The 23602-nt window shown below is 40.1% G+C and overlaps 1 protein-coding gene across 1 annotated transcript in view; it reads left to right on the top strand.

Annotated features, from left to right (window-relative positions):
- The window catches only part of LOC139759504 (nephrin-like), a 574502-nt gene that overhangs the window by 54947 nt on the left and 495953 nt on the right, over positions 1-23602 (top strand). The window lies entirely within an intron of this gene.

Here is a 23602-nt window from a genome sequence, read left to right as displayed (position 1 = left end):
CAACCATACAACATTGTTGGAACCACTATTCCTTCAAACATACCCATTTTTGCTTTCCGAGATAATGTTCTCGACTTCCACACATTCTTCAAGGCTCCCAGAATTTTCGCCCCCTCCCCCACCCTATGATCCACTTCCGCTTCCATGGTTCCATCCGCTGCCAGATCCACTCCCAGATATCTAAAACACTTCACTTCCTCCAGTTTTTCTCCATTCAAACTCACCTCCCAATTGACTTGACCCTCAACCCTACTGTACCTAATAACCTTGCTCTTATTCACATTAACTCTTAACTTTCTTCTTTCACACACTTTACCAAACTCCGTCACCAGCTTCTGCAGTTTCTCACATGAATCAGCCACCAGCGCTGTATCATCAGCGAACAACAACTGACTCACTTCCCAAGCTCTCTCATCCCCAACAGACTTCATACTTGCCCCTCTTTCCAAAACTCTTGCATTCACCTCCCTAACAACCCCATCCATAAACAAATTTAACAACCATGGAGACATCACACACCCCTGCCGCAAACCTACATTCACTGAGAACCAATCACTTTCCTCTCTTCCTACACGTACACATGCCTTACATCCTCGATAAAAACTTTTCACTGCTTCTAACAACTTTCCTCCCACATCATTAATTCTTAATACCTTCCACAAAGCATCTCTATCAACTCTATCATATGCCTTCTCCAGATCCATAAATGCTACATACAAATCCATTTGCTTTTCTAAGTATTTCTCACATACATTCTTCAAAGCAAACACCTGATCCACACATCCTCTACCACTTCTGAAACCACACACATATATATATATATATATATATATATATATATATATATATATATATATATATATATATATATATATATATATATATATATATATATATATCAGTCAGTTGATATACACCGATGAGAAGAAGCTAGGATACCATTTGGTAAACATGTCGCATGTTTACCAAATGGCGTCCTGGCTTCGTCTCTTTGATGTACATCAACTGACTGTTATATTTCTCTCTTGTGTCTCCCCTGATGAAGTGATTATTACACGAAAGTGCACTTGGGAACTTACCGTGTTTCATTTTCCCCGTGGATTACGTGCAAAATTGCGATCCTTTCCAATATATATATATATATATATATATATATATATATATATATATATATATATATATAGATAGATAGATAGATAGATAGATAGATAGATATATGTGTGTGTGTGTGTGTGTGTGTTTGCATCATGTCTTAACTCTTATGTTTGTATTTACACAGGCACACACACACACCAGTCTAAGACAGATATGGGTTAACTGCCGTGTTCAAGATTTGAACCCATGTAGCTACGTGATTATTCATAACTACAAGGCTAGGGTGTTGTTATGCGTTCATTAAGGGAGATTTGCCCAGTCTCTCACATTGCGTCTGTGTATATGTTCATATAATTATCAAATTGCCGCAATATATCTGAATGCAACTTCCGGCTAAAGGTTTCAGAGAAACTGTACAATGGGTTTAGACTCTTTTGATGTGATCTAGGGGAACAAAGACCGGGCTGGACTCCAGAGAGAGAGAGAGAGAGAGAGAGAGAGAGAGAGAGAGAGAGAGAGAGAGAGAGAGAGAGAGAGAGACTGTGGACTTTCAAATGACTGTCTAAACAAAGGGATTCTGCAGTATGATTGTACAATTGCTATTCAACATTGGATAAGTGATGAGAAGCTGGATTTTGCAGATTCTTTGCAACAGTAAGGGTTAATTTTTTTTTTCAGTGCCTTTCCATTGTCTGAAGACTTTGTAATGTCCTCACAAAAACACCAACTTTGAGGGGCAAAACGTCTGTGTTCTTCAGTGTTGCGTTTCTGTACGTGTGATGAGAATGTGAAATTTGATAACTCAGTTCTGGCCGCAATATTTTACTCATCATCCATGTTGAAAACGATAACCACGACGGCCAAAGTGCATGTATGTTACTCTACAAAATTTCTATTTCTTGTGGCACGGTATGAGATCCATTTGATAAACAAAGGTAGGCAAAGTGGGGGTATACATTAAAGGAACAATAGGATGGTGTTAATGAAACTGTCTAAATTTCCCCTTAAGTTAGATATTCTCCCCGCCCTCTCTCTCTCTCTCTCTCTCTCTCTCTCTCTCTCTCTCTCTCTCTCTCTCTCTCTCTCTCTCTCTCTCTCTCTCTCTCTCTCTCTCTCTCTCTGAGTAGAAGCTATTTCTCTTGTTCTTTTTCTCAGCATTTTCATATATTCATTTTCTTTGATACGTGATCGCCGTTTCCTACGTTGGCAAGGAAGAGCCAAGAACAAGCAGAGAAAGACCACATCCACTCACATCCATTCTGTAGATGTCATGTGTGATGCACCGAAACCACAGCTTCCTACCCACAACCAAATCCCACAGACCTTTCCATTGTTTACTTTGGAAGCATCACATGCCTTGATTCAGTCTATTGGCAGCACGTCGACCCCAGTATAACATATCGTTCCAATTCACTTTATTCCGAACACGCTTTTCATCCTCATGTATATTCAGACACCGATCGCTCAAAATGTTTTTCACTCCATCCTTCCATTTTCAATTTGTTCCCTCCACTTTAGATACATATATACTCTTTGTCAACCTTTCTTCTCTCATTCTCTCCATATGTCCAGACCATTTCAGCACACTCTTCTGCCATCTCACCTACACTCTTTTTGCGACATATCTCCCTCACCCTTTAATAACTTACTCAATCAAACCACCTCACATTACAAATTGTCTTCAAACATTTCATTTCTAACACATCCACCCTCCTCCGCTCAGCCTTATCTATAGCCCATACCTCGTGTCCATTTGATATTGTTCGATCCACTATTTCCTCATAGGTACCCACCTTTGCCCTCCCAGATAACACTTTCTCTTTCCACAAATTCTTCAGTGCCCCCAAAACCTTCGTTTCCTTCCCCGCCCACTGACTCACTTCCACTTCCTTGGTTTCATTCGCTGCCATGTCCACCCCCAGGTATCTAAAACATTTTTCTTTCCTATACTTTTCTCCATTCAGACTCACACCTCAACTAACCTGCTAAACCTAATTACCTTACTTTTATTCACATTCATTTTCGACTTTCTCCTTTCACGCACTCTTCTAAACTTAGTCACCAACTTCTACAGTTTCTCACTAGCATCCGCCGCTATTGCTGTATCATTAGCAAACAACAACTGGTTCACCTCCCTGGCCCTTTCATTCCCCATAGACTGCATACTCGCCCCTCTCTCCAGAACTCTTGCATCTACTTCCCTCACCACTCAATCCATAAACAAACTGAATAACCATGGTGGCATCGCACAACTCTGCCGCAGACTAACCTTCACGTGGAACTAGTCACTTTCCTGTCTTCCTTCTCAAAAACAAGCCTTGCACACTTGATAACAACTTCTCACAACTTCCAACAGCATACTTCGCACATCTTATATTCTTAATACCGTCCAAAAAGTATCCCTCTCAACCTCACCATATGCTTTCTTCAGCTCCATGAATGGCATATCCACATCCATCCGTTTTTTTAAGTACTTCTCATACACATTCCTTAAAGCAACTACCTGATTCACACATCCTCTACCATTTCTGAAACCATACAAGTGGTTTGTACATGCCCTCACCCTCTCTATCAATACCCTTCCATACAACTTACCAGGTATAACTAACAAACCTACTCCTCTGTAGTTTGAACACTCATCTTTATCACCTTTACCTCTGTTCAGTGGCACTATGTATGCATTCAACCAATCCTCAGGCACCTTACTTTGATGCATACATACACTGAAGATTCTTTCCAACCAGTCAAAAACACAGTCAACCCCGTTTTTAATCGATTCATATGCAGTACCAACCACTTCAGCGTATGTATGCATTCAACCAATCCTCAGGCACCTTACTTTGATGCATACATACACTGAAGATTCTTTCCAACCAGTCAAAAACACAGTCAACCCCGTTTTTAATCGATTCACATGCAGTACCAACCACTTCAGCCGCCTTGCCACAATTTATCTTACGCAAGGCTTTCACCACCACCACTTATCTCTTCACGAGGCTACTCTCCATGACTTTCTCCCTTCGCTTGACATCCCGACGCAAACATCCTACATCTGCCAATCTATCATCAAACACAATCACTAGTCCTTCAAAATACTCACTCTATCTCGTCCTCACTTCATCAATACCTATCATCGTTTTTCCTTTTGCCCATGTTCCCATTTGTTCTCTTGTCTTTCGCACAATAAGCACCTCCGTTCAAAACCTCTTATTCTTCCTAAGGTTTACTGATATTCGTTCACCCCAACTCTCATTTTTCCAATTTAACAACTTCTGCTCTTTATTTCTGACCTCCTGACGCTTTTTCTTGTACATTCCCCAATCGTTTGCACTGGCAACTTTACCTCTTCATCCCACCACTCATTACCCTTTCTTATCTGCCCACTTTTAGCATTTCACATGCAGCTTTTGCACATGCTAGCACTATTTCCCTAGATACCTCCTATTGCTCACCCACACCCCCCACTTCATTTATACATCTAATCTCTCCAGGTATTTCTTTACACAAGTGTCCTTTCCAAGCTCATTTACTCTCTCCGCTCTCTTCTCAACGACATTATTTCCTCTTTTTCGAAAATCTCTACAAATCTTCGCTCTTGCCTCCACAAGATGGTGATCAGACATGCCACCAGCTGCCCCTCTCAACATATCTACATCTAATTGTCTTTTTTATGCGCCTGTCAATTAGAATATGCTAATCCGGAAATACCCGCTCATCATCTTCCCTACTTGGGTAGATATATGAGCTCCGTTGGGTGGTTGTAGGAAGGACCCGCCTGGTATTTACCAGTAGGCGTTATGCTCTTATGTAATCATATACGTCTACTTACGTATACTTACGTATACTTACGTCCCTTTTTTTAAACCAGATATTCCAAGTCCCCAGTCCTTTTTCAGTACACAACTCCTGTGGATGTTCAACATTTCCAATCATAACACTGAACTGCCACATTAACCATATTTGCATTTAAATCAACCATCACTAATATACGGTTTATTACTTCACACACAGACACACAGACACACAGACACACACACACACACACACACACACACACACACACACATACACACACACACTATATATTTTTTTTTTTTTTTTTTTTTTTTTTTTTTACTTTGTCGCTGTCTCCCGCGTTTGCGAGGTAGCGCAAGGAAACAGACGAAAGAAATGGCCCAACCCCCCCCCCATACACATGTACATACACACGTCCACACACGCAAATATACATACCTACACAGCTTTCCATGGTTTACCCCAGACGCTTCACATGCCTTGATTCAATCCACTGACAGCACGTCAAACCCTGTATACCACATCGCTCCAATTCACTCTATTCCTTGCCCTCCTTTCACCCTCCTGCATGTTCAGGCCCCGATCACACAAAATCTTTTTCACTCCATCTTTCCACCTCCAATTTGGTCTCCCTCTTCTCCTCGTTCCCTCCACCTCCGACACATATATCCTCTTGGTCAATCTTTCCTCACTCATTCTCTCCATGTGCCCAAACCATTTCAAAACACCCTCTTCTGCTCTCTCAACCACGCTCTTTTTATTTCCACACATCTCTCTTACCCTTACGTTACTTACTCGATCAAACCACCTCACACCACACATTGTCCTCAAACATCTCATTTCCAGCACATCCATCCTCCTGCGCACAACTCTATCCATAGCCCACGCCTCGCAACCATACAACATTGTTGGAACCACTATTCCTTCAAACATACCCATTTTTGCTTTCCGAGATAATGTTCTCGACTTCCACACATTTTTCAAGACTCCCAAAATTTTCGCCCCCTCCCCCACCCTATGATCCACTTCCGCTTCCATGGTTCCATCCGCTGACAGATCCACTCCCAGATATCTAAAACACTTCACTTCCTCCAGTTTTTCTCCATTCAAACTCACCTCCCAATTGACTTGACCCTCAACCCTACTGTACCTAATAACCTTGCTCTTATTCACATTTACTCTTAACTTTCTTCTTCCACACACTTTACCAAACTCAGTCACCAGCTTCTGCAGTTTCTCACATGAATCAGCCACCAGCGCTGTATCATCAGCGAACAACAACTGACTCACTTCCCAAGCTCTCTCATCCCCAACAGACTTCATACTTGCCCCTCTTTCCAGGGCTCTTGCATTTACCTCCCTAACTCTTGCATTTACCTCCTGTATGTATATATATATATATATATATATATATATATATATATATATATATATATATATATATATATATATATATATATATATATATATATATATATATATATATATATATATATATATATATATATATATATATATATATATATATGTATATATATATTTATATATACATACATATATATATATATATATATATATATATATATATATATATATATATATATATATATATATATATATATATATATATATATATATATATATATATATATATATATATATATATATATATATATATATATATATGTATATATATATATATATATATATATATATATATATATATATATATATATATATATATATATATATATATATATATATATATATATATATATATATATATATATATATATATATATATATATACATATATGTATGTATATATAAATATATATATATATATATATATATATATATATATATATATATATATATATATATATATATATATATATATATATATATATATATATATATATATATATACATCACTCTCTTCACCCCAACATTCTCTCTTCTTTTCTGAAAAACCCAAGAAATCTTGACCTTCGCCTCCACAAGATAATGATCAGACATCCCTCCAGTTGCACCTCTCAGCATATTAACATCCAAAAGTTTCTCTTTCGCGCGCCTATCAATTAACACGTAATCCAATAACGGTCTCTGGCCATCTCTCCTACTTACATACGTATACTTATGTATATCTCTCTTTTTAAACCAGGTATTCCCAATCACCAGTCCTTATATATATATATATATATATATGTATATATATATATATATATATATATATATATATATATATATATATATATATATATATATATATATATATATATATATATATATATATATATATATATATATATATATATATATTGGAAAGGATCACAATTTTGCGCGTGACCAAGATATTCCTATGGGTCCACGGGGAAAATGAAACACGAAAAGTTCCCAAGTGCACTTTCGTGTAATAATCACATCATCAGGGGAGACACAAGAGATGAGTATAACAGTCAGTTGATATACATCGAAGAGACGAAGCTAGGACGCCATTTGGTAAACATGTGATTGTCCAAAACATATGTCTGCCCTTATTCATTCTAGTCGACACTGCGTCACACATGAAATGACAACCCCCTTCCCCGGCATATGTGCTAGGTAGTGCTAGGAAAAGACAACAAAGACCCCATTCGTTCACACTCAGTCTCCAGCTGTCATATATAATGCACCGAAATCGCAGCTCCCTCTCAACATCCAGGCACCACAAAACTTTCCAAGGTTTACCCCAGACGCTTCACATACCCTGGTTCAATCTATTAACAGCACGTCGATCCCGGTATACTACATCGTTCTAATTCACTCTATTCATTGCACGCCTTTCATCGCCCTGCATGTTCAGGCCCCAATCTCTCGAAATCTTTTTCACTCCATCTTTCCACCTCCAATTTGGTCTCCCACTTCTCCTCGTTCCCTCCACCTCTGACACATGTATCCTCTTTGTCAATCTTTCCTCACTAATTCTCTCCATGTGACCAAACCATTTCAAAACACCCTCTTCTGCTCTCTCAACCACACTCTTTTTATTTCAATACATCTCTCTTACCTTTTCATTACTTATTCTCTCAAACCACCTCACACCACATATTGTCCTCAAACATCTCATTTCCAGCACATCCACCTCTCCTCCGCACAACTCTATCTATAGCCTACGATTCGAAAACATATAACATTGTTGGAGCCACTATTCCTTCAAACATACCCATTTTTGCTTTCCAAGATAACGTTCTCGACTTCCACACATTTTCAACGCTCCCAGAACTTTCGCCCCCTCCCACACCCTATGATTCACTTCCACTTCGATGATTCCATCCGCTGCCAAATCCACTCCAAGATATCTAAAATACTTCACTTCCTCCAGTATTTCTCCATTCAAACTTACCGCCCAATTGGCATGTCCCTCAACCCTACTGTACCTAATAACCTTTCTCTTATTCACATTAACTCTCAGCGTTCTTCTTTCACACACTTTACCAAACTCAGTCACCAGCTTCTGCAGTTTCCCACATGAATCAACCACCAGCGCTGTATCATCAGCGAACAACAACTGACTCACTTCCCAGGCTCTCTCATCCACAACAGCTGCATACTTGCCGCTCTTTCCAAAACTCTTGCATTCACCTCCCTAACAACCCCATCCATAAACAAATTTAAACAACCATAGGGACATCACGCACCCCTGCCACAAACCGACATTCACTGAGAACCAATCACTTTCCTCTCTTCCTACTCGCACAAATGCCTAACATCCTCGATTAAAACTTTTCACTGCTTCTAACAACTTTCCTCCCACACCATATATTCTTAATACCTTACACAGATTATCTCTATCAACTCTACCATATGCCTTCTCCAGATCAATAAATGCTACATACAAATCCATTTGTTTTTCTAAGTATTTCTCACATACATTCTTTAAAGCAAACATCTGATCCACACATTTTCTACCACTTCTGAAACCACAGTGATCTTCCCCAATCTGTTGCTCCGTTCATGCTTTTACCCTCATAATCAATACCCTCCCATATACTTTCCCAGGAACACTCAACAAACTTATACCTCTGTAAATTGAGCACTCACCTTTATCCCCTTTGCCTTTGTACAATGGCACTATGCATTTATTCCGCCAATCCTCAGGCACCTGACTATGAGTTATACATACATTAGATATCCTTACCAACCAGTCAACAACACAGTCACCCCCTTCTTTAATAAATTCCACTGCAATACCATAGAAACCCTCTGCCTTGCCGTCTTTCATCTTCCTCAGAGCTTTCACTCCCTCTTTTCTGTTTACTAAATCATTCTCCTTAAACCTTTCACTTCGCACACCATCTCAACCAAAACATCCTATGTCTGCTCTTCTATCATCTAACACATTCAACAAACCTTCAAAATACTCATTCCATCTCCTCACAACACCACTACTTGCTATTACGTCCCCATTAGTCCCCTTCACCGATGTTCCCATTTGTTCTTTTGTCTTACGCACTTTATTTACCTCCTTCCAAAACATATTATCCTCCCTAAAATCTAATGATACTCTCTCACCCCAAATCTCATTTTCCCTCTTTTTCACCTCTTGAACCTTCCTCTTGACCTCCTGCCTCTTTCTTTTATACATCTCCATGTCATATGTATATATATATATATATATATATATATATATATATATATATATATATATATATATATATATATATATATATATATATATATATATATATATATATATATATATATATATATATATATATATATATATATATATATATATATATATATATTTATATATATATATATATATATATATATATATATATATATATATATATATATATATATATATATATATATATATATATATATATATATATATATATATATATATATATATATATATATATATATATATATGTATGTATATATATATATATATATATATATATATATATATATATATATATATATATATATATATATTGGAAAGGATCACAATTTTGCGCGTTATCAAGATATTCCTGTGAGTCCACGGGGAAAATAAATCACGAAAAGTTCCCAAGTGCACTTTCGTGTAATAATCACATCATCAGGGGAGACACAAGAGAGAAATATAACAGTCAGTTGATATACATCGAAGAGACGAAGCTAGGACACCATTTGGTAAACATGTGATTGTCCAAAACATACAACCAGCGTTCATAAACTTATCATTTTACAAATCTTATCAACAATAAAGTGTCTTTTTCGCGCGCTTATCAATTAACACGTAAACCAATAACGCTCTCTGGCCATCTCTCCTACTTACATACGTATACTTATGGATATCTCGCTTTTTAAACCAGGAATTCCAAATCACCTTCCCTTTTCAGCACATAAATCTACAACCTCTTCACCATTTCCATTTACAACACTGAACACCCATGAATACCAATTACTCCCTCAACTGCCAATTATCACTTTTGCATTCATATCACCCATTACTATAACTCGTGTATCAAAACCACTAACGCACTCATTCAGCTGCTTCCAAAACACTTACCTTTCATGATCTTTCTTCTCATGCCCAGGTGCAAATGCACTAATAATCACCCATCTCTCTCCATCAACTTTCAGTTTTACCCATGTCAATCTAGAGTTTACTTTCTTACACTCTATCACATACTCCCACCACTCCTGTTTCGGGAGTAGTGCTACTCCTTCCCTTGCTCTTGTCCTCTCACTAATCCCTGACTTTACTCTCAAGACATTCCCAAACTAGTCTTCTCCTTTACCCTTGAGCTTCGTTTCACTCAGAACCAAAACATCCAGGTTCCTTTCCTCAAACATACTACCTATCTCTCCTTTTATCTCATCTTGGTTACATCCACACACATTCAGAAACCCCAATCTGAGCCTTCGAGGAAGATGAGCACTCCCCGCGTGACTCCTTCTTCTGTTTCCTCTTTTAGAAAGTTAAAATATAGGGAGGGGAGGGTTTCTAGCCACCCGCTTCCGTCCCTTTTTGTCGCGTTTTACGACACGTGAGGAATTCGTGGGAAGTATTGTTTCTCTCCTATCCCCAGGGATATATATATATATATATATATATATATATATATATATATATATATATATATATATATATATATATATATATATATATATATATATATATATATATATATTTATATATATTTCTCATGAGATGTTTGAGGACAATATGTAGTGTGAGGTGGTTTGATCGAGTAAGTAATATATGGGTAAGAAAGATGTGTGGAAATAAAAAGAACGTGGTTGAAAGAGTATAAGAGGGTGTTTTGAAATGGTTTGGGCACATGGAGAGAATGAGTGAGGAAAGATTGACCAAGAGGATATATGTGTCGGAGGTGGAGGGAACGAGGAAAGGTGGGAAACCAAATTGGAGATGGAAAGATGGAGTGAAAAAGAATTTGAGTGATCGGGGCCTGAACACGCAGGAGAGTGAAAGGCGGGCAAGGAAGAGAGTGCATTGGATCGATGTGGTACACCGGGGTCGACATGCTGTCAATGTTTTGAATCAGGGCATGTGAAGCGTCTGGGGTAAACCATGGAAAGTTCTGTGGGGCCTGGATGTGGAAAGGGTGCTGTGGTTTCGGGCATTATTACATGACAGATAGAGACTGAGTGTGAACGAATGGGGCCTTTGTTGTCTTTTCCTAGCGTTACCTAGCACACATGAGGGGGGAGGGGGATGTTATTCCATGTGTGGCGAGGTGGCGATGGGAATAAATAAAGGCAGACAGTATGAATTATGTACATGTGTATATATGTATATGTCTGTGTGTGTATATATATGTGTACATTGAGATCTATAGGTATGTATATTTGCGTGTGTGGACGTGTATGTATATACTTGTGTATGTGGCTTGGTTGGGCCATTTCTTTCGTCTGTTTCCTTGCTCTACCTCGAAAACGCGGGAGACAGCGACAAATCAAAATAAATAGATAAATAAATATATATATATATATATATATATATATATATATATATATATATATATATATATATATATATATATATATATATACCAAACTCAGTCACCAGCTTCTGCAGTTTCTCACATGAATCAGCCACCAGCGCTGTATCATCAGCAAACAACAACTGACTCACTTCCCAAGCTCTCTCATCCCCAACAGACTTCATACTTGCCCCTCTTTCCAGGACTCTTGCATTTACCTCCCTAACAACCCCATCCATAAACAAATTAAACAACCATGGAGACATCACACACCCCTGCCGCAAACCTACATTCACTGAGAACCAATCACTTTCCTCTCTTCCTACACGTACACATGCCTTACATCCTCGATAAAAACTTTTCACTGCTTCTAACAACTTGCCTCCCACACCATATATTCTTAATACCTTCCACAGAGCATCTCTATCAACTCTATCATATGCCTTCTCCAGATCCATAAATGCTACATACAAATCCATTTGCTTTTCTAAGTATTTCTCACATACATTCTTCAAAGCAAACACCTGATCCACACATCCTCTACCACTTCTGAAACCACACTGCTCTTCCCCAATCTGATGCTCTGTACATGCCTTCACCCTCTCAATCAATACCCTCCCATATAATTTACCAGGAATACTCAACAAACTTATACCTCTGTAATTTGAGCACTCACTCTTATCCCCTTTGCCTTTGTACAATGGCACTATGCACGCATTCCGCCAATCCTCAGGCACCTCACCATGAGTCATACATACATTAAATAACCTTACCAACCAGTCAACAATACAGTCACCCCCTTTTTTAATAAATTCCACTGCAATACCATCCAAACCTGCTGCCTTGCCGGCTTTCATCTTCCGCAAAGCTTTTACTACCTCTTCTCTGTTTACCAAATCATTTTCCCTAACCCTCTCACTTTGCACACCACCTCGACCAAAACACCCTATATCTGCCACTCTGTCATCAGACACATTCAACAAACCTTCAAAATACTCATTCCATCTCCTTCTCACATCACCACTACTTGTTATCACCTCCCCATTTACGCCCTTCACTGAAGTTCCCATTTGCTCCCTTGTCTTACGCACCCTATTTACCTCCTTCCAGAACATCTTTTTATTCTCCCTAAAATTTACTGATAGTCTCTCACCCCAACTCTCATTTGCCCTTTTTTTCACCTCTTGCACCTTTCTCTTGACCTCCTGTCTCTTTCTTTTATACTTCTCCCACTCAATTGCATTTTTTCCCTGCAAAAATCGTCCAAATGCCTCTCTCTTCTCTTTCACTAATACTCTTACTTCTTCATCCCACCACTCACTACCCTTTCTAAACAGCCCACCTCCCACTCTTCTCATGCCACAAGCATCTTTTGCGCAATCCATCACTGATTCCCTAAATACATCCCATTCCTCCCCCACTCCCCTTACTTCCATTGTTCTCACCTTTTTCCATTCTGTACACAGTCTCTCCTGGTACTTCCCCACACAGGTCTCCTTCCCAAGCTCACTTACTCTCACCACCTTCTTCACCCCAACATTCACTCCTCTTTTCTGAAAACCCATACTAATCTTCACCTTAGCCTCCACAAGATAATGATCAGACATCCCTCCAGTTGCACCTCTCAGCACATTAACATCCAAAAGTCTCTCTTTCGCACGCCTGTCAATTAACACGTAATCCAATAACGCTCTCTGGCCATCTCTCCTACTTACATAAGTATACTTATGTATATCTCGCTTTTTAAACCAGGTAAAGTGTGTGGAAGAAGAAAGTTAAGAGTAAATGTGAATAAGAGCAAGGTTATTAGGTACAGTAGGGTTGAGGGTCAAGTCAATTGGGAGGTGAGTTTGAATGGAGAAAAACTGGAGGAAGTGAAGTGTTTTAGATATCTGGGAGTGGATCTGGCAGCGGATGGAACCATGGAAGCGGAAGTGGATCATAGGGTGGGGGAGGGGGCGAAAATTTTGGGAGTCTTGAAAAATGTGTGGAAGTCGAGAACATTATCTCGGAAAGCAAAAATGGGTATGTTTGAAGGAATAGTGGTTCCAACAATGTTGTATGGTTGCGAGGCGTGGGCTATGGATAGAGTTGTGCGCAGGAGGATGGATGTGCTGGAAATGAGATGTTTGAGGACAATGTGTGGTGTGAGGTGGTTTGATCGAGTAAGTAACGTAAGGGTAAGAGAGATGTGTGGAAATAAAAAGAGTGTGGTTGAGAGAGCAGAAGAGGGTGTTTTGAAATGGTTTGGGCACATGGAGAGAATGAGTGAGGAAAGATTGACCAAGAGGATATATGTGTCGGAGGTGGAGGGAACGAGGAGAAGAGGGAGACCAAATTGGAGGTGGAAAGATGGAGTGAAAAAGATTTTGTGTGATCGGGGCCTGAACATGCAGGAGGGTGAAAGGAGGGCAAGGAATAGAGTGAATTGGAGCGATGTGGTATACAGGGGTTGACATGCTGTCAGTGGATTGAATCAAGGCATGTGAAGCGTCTGGGGTAAACCATGGAAAGCTGTGTAGGTATGTATATTTGCGTGTGTGGACGTGTGTATGTGCATGTGTATGGGGGGGGGTTGGGCCATTTCTTTCGTCTGTTTCCTTGCGCTACCTCGCAAACGCGGGAGACAGCGACAAAGTATAAAAAAAAAAAAAAAAAAAAATATATATATACATATATATATATATATATATATATATATATATATATACTTTGAGATGTATAGGTATGTATATGTGCGTGTGTGGACGTGTGTGCATATACATGTGTATGTGGGTTGGTTGGGCCATTCTTTCGTCTGTTTCCTTGGGCTACCTCGCTAACGCAGGAGACAGCGACATATATATATATATATATATATATATATATATATATATATATATATATATATATATATATATATATATATATATATATATATATATATATATATATATATATATATGTATATATATATATATATATATATATATATATATATATATATATATATATATATATATACATATATATATATATATATATATATATATTGGAAAGGATCACAATTGTGTGCGTGATCAAGATATTCTTATGAGTCCACGGGGAAAGTGAAACACGGTAAGTTCCCAAGTGTGCTTTCGTGTAATAATCACATCATCAGGGGAGACACAAGAGAGAAATATAAGTCAGTTGATATACATCAAAGAGACGAAGCTAGGACGCCATTTGGTAAACATGTGATTGTCCAAAACATGTTTTGGACAATCACATGTTCCGAGGAAATGTTCAGAGGAAATAGTGCCAAAATCAAGCAGTTAGGTGTAACAATGTATGTTCATTGTAAGCTTAAGGAAAAGTATATAATGAAAAGGAGTCACAATAAATGTGAACTACTTGATACGAAGATCCCACTCATGAACAGTAAACTTATACAAACCACCAGTAGACAAGCTACATGGATGTAAGGAGCTATCAGCAAAAGTGAAAGAAATATTGACAGAGATGGCGAAATTTGAACCGATAACTATACCATGTAGATACTTTACCTTCTGTTTTATTGAATGGTGGGAAAAATTTGAGATTTCAAACGCCTGAATACACAGAGCGCGTAATAGAGCAACTGGCAAAAAGAAACTATTCTATATTGTCATCAGTCTTACAAAGGTACAGCAAAGACTACAAACAAGACAACACTACATACCTCATGAAATAAAATGGCACTGTTCCAAAACAGAGAAGTGGGTGATACAGGCTTTTCGTATCATAATAGCATTGAAATGGCTGCAGTAGAAACTTTATCCTTTAGCCTCTTCCTAGGCTAGTTCCACCTTTAGCTTCTACTGCCCCTTCCCAGCATCCCTCGTGGACATAAATGAAATTGGATTGCAGGAGGTTGGTGATCAGTGCATATGCATCTGGCAGCGAGAAGAAAGGATCATGAGCGGTAAGTGTTTTGGGGGGAATTTGAATGAGCGTGTCAGCAGTTTTGACGCGAGAGTGACTCCTCCTTTGGCCCCAACTTCTTCTCTTTCCTCAGGTCCTACTTTAGCCTTCTCCCATAACCCCTTACCTTAGCCTCTCCCTTACTATGTCCTCTCTCATAGCTTCTCCCTCTGACTTTTCCCGCTTATCTCGCTTTACTCCTACACTCTCGCTCATTCATTTTCATATCCATTTCCTACGCTCGACTAAATGCATCGTCATTGTTCAACTATCAGTTACTTTACCTATCACTCCGTTCACATATCCCCTTCACTTATCCTAAATAACTCTGCCTTTATTTTCCCATATCTAGCAAACTATGGAGATGAAACCATTCCCGCGCCGCCGTTGACTGGTGCAACAATACCTGGGCTACATGAGCCGCCTACAAACTGCTTAAGTTGGGATTGGTTTCACTCTGTCTTTATAGCTCCTCTGGAAACTTCATCAGGATTCGTCGAGTCGCGCCTCCGCATTATAAATTCCGCTTCATGAACAGAATTAAGAGGAACGTCACTCGAGAATAAAGTATTTCTCAGATCCTTACAATTAGTGAATATATAGTTTAATTCCAAGCTAACGTATTAACTCAGTGCTCTGTTTTAATGTGTGATTACAGTAAAAAAGGGAGCTGGGGACAGGTTAGTTCTAGACAGGCTCCAGGCCATGGTATGCGCTTGTCTGGGAACAGAACCATGATGCCTTATTTGTCAGGCACTCACGTCAGAGCTCGCTAATTGAATCGCCAGGATGTTGGTATCCTAAACGAAAGAAAATTTCTATACCTCCCACATGCACTTATTTATGCACTATCGCAAAGTAAGCGCTACTCTTTGGAAAGTATAATGTATTTGTTGATTACACTCATCGTCGTTCATTATGCATTATTAAGAAGAAAATTTTGGTCGTAATTGCCCAGTACGTAATGACTGCAATCATTGGTAATTTCACCATCAATATAACAAGAGTGCTTTGATCACTCACCTAATCGTACTCCATATTTCCATATACCTTATACATCTATATCTACCTTTGTACAGAAAGGTAGATATATGTAGAGACATAAAGTGATATACAAACAGACATTAGATTGTTGGTATATTTGCTTCCAGAATCAGTGTAACACAGAATTCCTTGGACGCATCTACAGAAAGTGATGATGTTTACGACACACGACTGTTAGGTATGGCGAGATATGATCCAAAGCAGCGACATAACATTTGTTTCCCTTCAGCTTTCTGTCTGCTTTGTATCCTTTCATCTGCCTTCATCGCAGCAATGATCTCCCATTATTCGCAAGACCCACATGCTCGTTAAAACATTTACCGGGACCTTGGAACTCTCCCCGTGGTTCGTGCTGCCGTCATGCGAGACCACCGAAGCGTAAGGATCCTCCAACATATACTATATTCCTCTGCGTTGCTTTTTCTTTTAGAGGTTGGGAGGATAAGTGAGGTGTGGATGTTCTCCTCTCACTTCTCCGCCCATCACGTCGCATCACATTCGTTCGGGTGTCTTAACGGAAATGATTTCAGACAAAGCGGCGTCTTGCACGACAGACTCTTGACTTCACGCATTTCTTAGGGATACGTAAGGTGTTCCCACGAGAAATATCTTACGTTACTGGGCTCCTTGCGCCACCAGCACCTCGAACTCTCACCCTTGTAGGAACATATGGCTTCCTGAGGCCTGTGTAGCATGGACGTACCCCCTGGCAGCACAATGCTGTCCGCACCCGAGGTACAGTACGCAGCTCTCCTACTGTAGTGCATTACTGCTCCCTGAAAAATGCTGGCCATTCATTTCCCTGGCATTTTCCTGCGTGGGTTCATTGCGTCACATGCAGCCCTCGTGCGCCCGGCTGGCCCGTCCCCGGCTACCTTTATGGACGTACGTCACCACCTTGAGCTGCTCCTACGTCTGCCTTTTCGTGCGTTCATGGTCCGCGTGGCGTCCTGCCCTTTCATATGCAATGACCTATTCCCTTTCCTCAGTTGATCTTGACTTGATGCAGGTTCTTTCTCACACGTTTTTCTTATGCTTCCAAGAACCTTGCTTCGTTGTGGGTTATATGTGTATCATTATTTTACACTTCCATCGTCTCTTTTTTTATTTTTTCCTTAGTTATAAGGCAGGTTATTATCATTTTCTTAACTTTAATTAGGTGTTTTCTATTGTCTATTCGTTCACCATTTAAGTCCTGTTTCTACTACATCTTTGTCTCCAGCATTTTCACTCTGCCTGGTGTTTATGTAGATTGGATTACTGTTTTTTCTCTTCCTCTCGATCTTCCGCTTGCTCGTATGAGGCCGTTGGCCGTCATTTCTAGCCAACAGGACCCCAGCATCTTTCAGCACATGACGTGAGTCAAGCGTACACAATGCTCATCGTCCAGCAAAAAGACTGCGGGAAATGCACCACCACACATCGTCTACCACACAACACAGAAAGGGGAACACAACACACATCGTCCAGCACACGACACACAGAAGGAAACGCGACGATATTAATTGTCCAGCACACGACACACAGAGGGAAACACGACAATATTCAATGTCCAGCACACGACACACAGAGGGAAACACGACAATATTCATTGTCCAGCACACGACACACAACGGGAAACACAACACTCATCGTCTAGCGCATGACGCAGAGAAAGAAAGACAACAACACTTGTCTAGCACATGACACAGAAAAAGAAACACAACACTCATTGTCCAGTACATGACACACAGAAGGAAACACGACAACACTCATCGTCTAGTACATGACACAGAGAAAGAAGCAAGACAACACTCATTGCCCAGCACATGACACAGAGAAAGAAACACAACATTCATGGTCCAGCACATGACGCAGAGAAGGAAATACGACAACACTCATCATCAGACACAGAAGGAAACACAACACTCATTGTCTAGCACATGACACAGAGACAACATTCATCTCTGCCTGGTAGCATATAGCATATCCCTCTCTTACATTCACAAGATAAATCTGTTTTCCCCACTAACATCTATTCGTAAATTCCTTCTATCTACAAATCCAGCTCTTCGCTTTTATCTCCTCTTTCCCTCGTCGGGTTTCTTCTCCTTTGTGCGACATTTTTAACTGTCATTTTCTTTTCATGTCAGTCACATCTTTTGCTTTCCATCAGGAGAGCTGTTCATTATTGACTTATGATCTTTACTGAGTATTTTACCTCCAGTTCACAGCACGTTCCCACCTCTGCTGTCTCATTTGACGTAATATCCGCGTCATTTTTACGTAATCTCTGAGATCCTCACTAGAGTCTCGGTTTCTTTCTCTCCTGTCAGGTATGATAATTGCCTAAGAATGAAGCGTCTCCACACCACACCTTTTCTACTGAATGATGCCTGTTTCCCCGAGTCTCCGTTGACACTCAGGCCTTGGTGAAGACTGGCAGAGACGGCCGGGATTAGATTAACAACGAGAGATAGGAGAGAGAGAGAGAGAGAGAGAGAGAGAGAGAGAGAGAGAGAGAGAGAGAGAGAGAGAGAGAGAGAGAGAGAGAGAGAGAGTCACTAAGTGAGATGGAGGGTGTAGGGTGAGAGGTATGCATTAGGTGAAAGGGAGAGGGAGAAAGGGTATGGGGTAAGAGACCGGCACTTGTGAGAGGGAGGGTGAGAAGGATGTAGGGCGTGCAGATACTAGTTGAGTGGGAGGGAGAGGGAGGGCGAAGAGTGAGAGGTAGTCAAGTGAGAGGGAGAGAGGAGGGCGAAGAGTGAGAGGCTGCCACTAAAACGAAAGGGCAAGAGGAGCGTGAAGAGTGGGAGGCAGCTGGGACTGAATGAGAGGAAGGGAGGAAGGAAAACACGAGAGGAATGAAGAAAGAGCGAGGAGAATGAGAAGTAGAGGGCGAGAGAGAAAAGGGAGAATAGGGTGAGCACTGAGGTGGAGACAGGAGAACATATGGAAAGGCTAGATAACCCAGGAGACCTGGCGGCCTGTAACGAGGCTATCTGTGGTTATAATCTAGCAGGAGGAAATGTGCCAGATGAGGTGGGGAAATAGAATGAGGGAATGTGACGTAGAAATTAGGTGAAAATGAGAGGAGTAAGAAGGAATGAAGAGGAAGAGAGGGATTTCAGGGAGGAAGACGAGACAGCACCAGCACGATGAAAGAGTGTCCTGTAACGGTGGTGATGGGGAGAGGAGGGGAGGGGAGATAGATTAGGGGGTGGTGACGAAAGGTGTGTAGGAGAGGGATGGGGAGAGGGTGGGCAGCTCTTGTGGTTTATTCCCTGGTAACACTACACCCTGCCACAATACACGATGCTCCTCTTCTACCCTGATCTATATTACCCCGTACCGCACACCTCTTCGCTATCTACACCACGCCACGCTACAATGCATACTTCTACACTACGCTACCCTACACCACACTACACCACACTACAGTGTACAGCACTACATTACATTGCCCTACACTACACTACACCACACTACAATGCATAGCACTACACAACACTACCCTACACCACACCGCACCACACTACACCACACCACACTACAATGCACATCACTACACTACATTACCCTACACTACACCACACCACACTACAATGTACAGCACTACACTACACTACCCTACACTACACCACACCACACTAAAAATGCACAGCACTACATTACACTAACCTACACTACACCACACCACACTACATGCATAGCACTACACTACACTACCCTACACCACACCACACCATACTACAATGCACAGCATTACACTACATTACCCTATAATACACCACACCACACTACAATGCATAGCAGTACACTACACTACCCTACACCACACCGCACCACACTACACCACACCACACTACAATGCACAGCACTACACTACATTACCCTACACTACACCGCCTACACTACACCACACCACACTACATTACCCTACACTACACCACACCACTCCGCACCACAATGCACAGCACTACACTACACTACCCTAAACTACACCACACCACGCTGCAGTACACAGGACTACACTCCCCTACAATACAACACACCACACTGCTGTACTCAGCACTACACTACACTACATTACACTGCACTACAACAGCCTGTACGACAACAAGGTACACTACAATACGCAGCACTAAACTACATTTCACTACGCTATACAGTGCGCTACAACACATCTTTCTGCAGTGTGTTATACAACGCTCTTCCAGGCTACGTTACACAGCACTACACTGCACTATAGTCCTCCATATTGTTCTGACTTATATCACACTTAACCACATTATCATGGGCTAGACTGCCACATGTTATAATGAATTATATTACACTCTACCATGATACGTTAGCTTATATTGCCCTACACTGTCCCACTCAGCGGTAAAGAACTCTGCACCACACACTCTACTTTCCAGTGCATTATTTTACACCTACACTTCACCAACGAACAATACACTACTCTTCACTATCCTGCAGTAACCAACACCGTATTGTTTGATGTCGTAATATAATTCATAACACTTCACTACAATACTCTTAACCACATTACCGTACACTATACTACCCTACACTACACTACCACAAACCACAGCAGCCTACACCGCATTGCTGTACACTACAATATATTACGCCACACTACCATGCATCAAAGCTCCCTAACACACTCCAGTACACTATAACAGTATGCTATCATACACTACAACACTTTCAGACATTACAACACTCCACACCACATCATCATACAATACAACACTCTATATCACAATATCACACACGACAACACTTTACATAACACTATGATACATAACAACACTTCACACCACTCTGTCATACACTTTAACACTCTACACCACACTGTCATACACTACAGCATTCTACACCACACTACCATACACTACAACACTTTATTCCACTCTATCATACAGTTTAACACTCTACACCACACTATCATACATTACAGCACTCTACAAAACACTGTTATACACTGCAACGCTCTGCACCACACTATCATACATTACAACACTCTACGTACACCACACTATCATACACTACAACACTATACACTAAACTATCATACACTATAACACACTGCACCACAATGTCATACACTACAACACTCTACACCACACCATCATACACTACAACACGCTACACCACAGTATCATACACTACAACACTATACACCACACTATCATACAAGACAACCCTCAGCACCATGCTATCATACACTACAACAATCTAAACCACGCTCTCATACACTACAACACTATACACCACACCACCATACACTGCACTCTCCGCCACACAATCATACACTACAACTCTCGACACAACACTGTCATATACTACAACACTCTGCAAAACAATATCATACATTACAACACACTACGCCACACTGTCATACACTACAACATTCTATACTGCACTAACATTCACTACAACATTCTACACCACACTATCATACATTACAACAAGCTACGAAACACTATCGTGTTCTGAAAAACTGTACAGCACACTATGATACACTACAACACTGTACACCGCACTACCATACATTAACACTACGTGACACTATCTTGCACTATAACCCTCTACACCAAAATATCATACAATACAACATTCTACACCACAATGTCATACGCTGCAACACTACATAACACTGTCATACTCTATAACACTATACATCACACCATCATATACTACAATACTCTGTTCAACGCTATCATACACTACAATGCTCTACATCACACTGTTATACATTACAACACACTATGCCACACTATCATACACTACAACATTCTACACCACACTATCATACACTTTAACACTACATCACATAATCATACACTACTGCACACTACATCACATTATATTAACTCTACAGCATTCTGCATCATGCTATCATAGACTGCAACACCTTACACCACACTATCATACACTACAACACTCTACACCACATGGTCATACTCAACAAAACTCTACACCACAATATCATACACTACAACACTCTACACCATGCTATCATACATTACATCACCCTACACCTCACATACATGCACTACAGCACTCTACATATCATACATTTCAACACGATACACCACAATAACATGCACTATAAAACTCTACACCACACTATCATACACTACAACACTCTATACCACACTATCATACATTACAACATACTACGCAACACCCTCTTAGACTACAACACTGTACACCACACTATCATACACTACAGCACTCTACACCATAATATCATACATTACAATACTTTTATGCTACACTATCTTACACTACGTAGAACCTTCTACACCACAATATCATACACTACAACACTCTACACAACACTGTCATACACTACAACACACAACATCACGCTATCATACTCTACAACACTATACATCACACCATCATACACTACAACACTCTATACAGCACTGTCGTACACTACAACCCTCTACACCGCACTATCAGGCATTACAACACATTACGCCACACTATCACACACTACAACACTTTACACCACAATATCATGAACTACAACACTCTACACCACACTATCATACATAACAACACTCTACACCACACTATCATACACTACAGCACTCTCCGCCGCATTTCTTACATTACAACACACTACGCCACACTATCATACACTACAACACTTTACACCACAATATCATACTCTACAACACTCTATACCGCACTATCACACTATACAAGACTCTACACCACAATACCATACACTACAACACTCTACTTAACACTGTCATACA

This window comes from Panulirus ornatus, chromosome 3 (assembly GCF_036320965.1).
Source record: "Panulirus ornatus isolate Po-2019 chromosome 3, ASM3632096v1, whole genome shotgun sequence".
NCBI lineage: Eukaryota > Metazoa > Arthropoda > Malacostraca > Decapoda > Palinuridae > Panulirus > Panulirus ornatus.
The sequence above is the reverse complement of the archived record's forward strand: the minus strand, read 5'-3'. Positions and strand labels throughout refer to the sequence as shown.